The sequence below is a fragment of the Gossypium arboreum genome, chromosome 8 (genome assembly GCF_025698485.1).
Source record: "Gossypium arboreum isolate Shixiya-1 chromosome 8, ASM2569848v2, whole genome shotgun sequence".
In the NCBI taxonomy this organism is placed as follows: Eukaryota; Viridiplantae; Streptophyta; class Magnoliopsida; order Malvales; family Malvaceae; genus Gossypium; species Gossypium arboreum.
Window position 1 is genome coordinate 39809847 of NC_069077.1, and position 3981 is coordinate 39813827.

The 3981-nt window shown below is 36.9% G+C and overlaps 1 non-coding gene across 1 annotated transcript; it reads left to right on the top strand.

Moving 5' to 3' along the window:
• Window positions 1-1533: 1533 nt before the first annotated feature.
• On the top strand, window positions 1534-1640 carry LOC128280311 (small nucleolar RNA R71). Its single transcript, XR_008270491.1, has one exon. It is a non-coding gene; the product is annotated as a small nucleolar RNA R71 (small nucleolar RNA).
• Window positions 1641-3981: the final 2341 nt, after the last annotated feature.

Below are 3981 nucleotides of genomic sequence, written 5' to 3' on the forward strand. Positions count from 1 at the left end.
ATACCACCACCTTCAATTTTTGATGTGTAACTTAAATTACGAGCTTGAAGGGTGATTATTTCGTCTCCCATGCGAAGTGTGAGTTCACCTGTGCCAACATCAATTATTGTTCTAGCAGTTCCTAAAAAGGGCCTCCCTAAAATTAAAGGAATGTTACTATCCTCTTTTATGTCTAAAACAATGAAATCAACTGGGAATATAAATTTGTCAATTTTAACAAGTACATCTTCAATAATTCCCCTAGGAAATCTGATTGTTTTATCGACTAATTGAATACTCATCCTAGTTTGTTTGGGTTTCCCAAGACATAGTTGCTTAAACATTTTGTAAGGCATGACATTGATACTAGCCCCTAAATCAGTCAAAGCATTATTAACATCTAGGCTACCAATTAAACAGGGAATTGTAAAACTCCCTGGATCTTTTAATTTGTTGGCCAGCTTACTTTGTAGTATGGCTGAGCAAACCGCATTTAGCTCCATATGCGACGCCTCATCCAACTTTCACTTGTTTGTTAAAAGCTCCTTTAAGAATTTGACCACGTTTGGCATCTGCGAAAGAGCTTCAATAAATGGTAAGTTAATATGTAACTTCTTTAATAATTTAAGGAATTTACCGAATTGTTCTTCTGTACGGTATTTCCTTGTCGCGTTTGGGTATGGCACATGAGGTTTGTATTCTATACTTACCGATTTCTAGTTATTGTGGTCCGCCTCACCTTTACCTTTACTTAGCACAGTTTCTTGCCTTGGTTCTGGTTCAGGTGCAACTAACCCTTCCTAACCTTGAATGGTAATTGCATTGATTTGCTCCCTTGGGTTAGATTTAGTGTTACTCAGCAGGCTACCTTGTGGTTGTTCAGATATTAATTTAGTGAGCTGACCTATCTGAATTTCGAGCCCTTGGATCGACGCTTGTTGATTTTTAAGTGCTGTCTCAGTATTCTGAAAACGAGTTTCTAACACCGAGATGAATTTTGTTAGCATCTTTTCAAGGTTCGATTTTTTATCTTATTGGTAGGGTGGTTGTTGGAAGCCTGGAGGTGGTAGTGGTCTCTGATTTCCTTGGCCTCCCCATGAAAAATTTGGGTGGTTCCTCCAACCTGCATTGTAAGTGTTACTATAAGGATTATTTTGAGATCAAGGATTATTACCCATGTAATTTAACTGCTCGCTCTCCATGTTGTAGCCATAGGGTGGGTATTCTAAATTTCTTGATCCACCTCCACTTGCTTCGCATTGCATTACTGGGTGAACCTATGAAGAACCGAGAAAACCATCAATTTTTCTGTTCAAAAGTTCTACCTAATTAGAGAGCATGGTGACCGAATCGACATTAAAAACGCCGGCTGTTTTCGTTGGTTTTGTCCTCATGACTTGCCACTGATAATTATTCAGTTACATATCTTCTATAAATTCATATGCATCCTCAGGTGTCTTATTATTGATAGTTCCACCAGCGGCTGGGTTAATCATTCGTCGAGTCGAAGGATTCAGGCCGTTATGAAACGTTTGAACTTATGGCCAGAGTGGTAACCCATGGTGAGGGCACCTTCTTAAAAGGTCCTTGTATCTTTCCCATGCATCGTAGAGTGTTTCTAAATCCATCTGCACAAAAGAAGAGATATCATTACGTAATTTGGCTATTTTAGCCGGCGGAAAATATTTTAATAAAAACTTTTCGGTCATTTGTTCCCAAGTAGTGATTGACCCTCGTGGTAATGAGTTCAACCACTGTTTAGCCTTATTCCTAAATGAAAAGGGAAACAACCGAAGGTGAATAGCATCATCAGAAACGCCATTGATTTTAAAAGTGTCGCAAAACTCTAAGAAATTCGCCAAGTGAGCGTTGGGATCCTTGTCCTACAAACCATCAAACTGAACAAACTGTTGGATCATTTGAATGATGTTAGGTTTCAGTTCAAAATTATTTGCAGCAACAGCAGGCCTAACTATGCTCGATTCAGTTCCTATTAAAGAAGGTTTAGCATAATCATACATAGTACGTGGAGCAGGATTCTGATTAGTAGCAGTTGCAGGAGGTAGCGGATTTTCTTGGTTTTCAGTCATCTCCTCGATTGTGGTTGAAATACCGTCCTCTTGCTCTTTCTCTGTGTATCTTAAACTTTGCCTTATTTCTCTTCGGTTTCTGCGAACTGTGTGATCGATCTCACTATAAAACAGTAATGGTCCCAATGGGTTTCTTCTAGTCATACACTATAAAAACTTGCCCAGAACAAATAAAAGAAAAATTCGAAAGGAAAATAAAAATTTAAATAAATAAGGTAAAATGACTAAAGTAATAAAAATCGAGCGTTCCTAATATCTTAGTTCCTCGGCAATGGCACCAAAAACTTGGTACGTGATATTCGCAACAGGTTTTAAATATTTATAATTAATCGTTCTTGAAACTAACTATTATCACGATGAAGGCAAGTGTACCTATCGAGCAGTAGTATAGCTTTAGCAATACCGGATTGTCGAACCCAAACGAACCAAGAGTACTAGTAATTACTTTCTTTTTATTATCTAACCTAAAAAATAAGGGATTTGTTTATCTAGACTAATTAACTAAACTAATGGTGCACAGAGAGAAAATTGGGAAAAGGCTTTTAGGAAAACTCGATTGACTAAGACAATACCTAAGGAAAAATCCACCTAGACTTCACTTGTTATTTTACTCTGAATCAGACGATTTATTCATTTGACTTGATCCATAAAAATCCCTAAGTTATATTATTATCTCTCTCGAGACTAATAACGTCTAACCATAGGTTGATTAATTTAAATCTCTTTCTAATTAACGCCCTAGTGTTGCATTAACTCGATCTATGGATCCCCTTATTAGGTTTCACCCTAATCTGGTAAAATCTTATCACCCTATCTCTAGGCGTGCAATCGACTCCGCTTAATTATGAAAAATTTACTCTTAGATAGGGTCTATTCCTCCTTTGAATAAGAGCATTAACTTGAATCAATATCCTGAAATATTAAAACAAGAATTAAGAACCCATAATTAAGAACAAGTCAAATATTTACCATACAATTCAGATAATAATAACAAGATCCGTTCTTAGGTTTCATTCCCCTTAGGTATTTAGGGAGTTTAGTTCATAATTATAAAAGAAAACATCTCAGAAAAATAGTGAATACAAAACATAAAGAAAACCCAAAACCCCTGAATGGAAATTGAAGGGAGATCTTCAGTCTTGACGATGAATCCAGCTTCTGAGATAGATCAATCGAATTCCCTTGAGTAATTCCTTGCCTCCTACTCTATGTGTCTCTTCTAAGTGCCTCCTCAGGTGTTTAAATAGGCTTTAGAATGCCTAAGAGCCCTCAAAAGTGGCATTTTCCGAATAGGACTGTACTTGGGCTCGTCAGAGACACGCCCGTATGTGATTACTCTACCTGTGGTCAAGGCTCTTGAATAGGCACGGGCGTGTAGTCTACCCATGTAAGTCATGCTTCGATCCTGCCAAATGGACACGGCCATGTGCCACGTCCGTGTGAGGAAGTCCAGGCCGTGTTTCTTTCCCACATGGGTCCATTTTCTCCATTTTTGGCCCGTTTCTCGCTCTTTTTACTCTCCTATGCTCACCTAAGTATAAAATATTAAATTAAAGAATTAGGAGCATCGAATTTACCAAATCTAAGGAGAATTCATCCATAAAGGTGCTAAGAAAATTACAGTTTATCAAGCGAGCTATCGAACCTCTATAAAACACGAAAAAGAAACAAAATAAGCTTTATAGCTTACTAAGCCCGTATAATTTAGAATTTAACTTACCATTTATACATAATCAAACAATTAAACAAAGTATATCAATTTCACTTGCCAAATGCCTATACACAAGCATTCATCAAAATGTTAGTCTCATAAATACATATAATCAATCTTTATCTCAATTTCATACATCAATGTCTTATATCATACCAATTTCATGTAACTTGTATAACATATGTAACAATTCATTCTCAT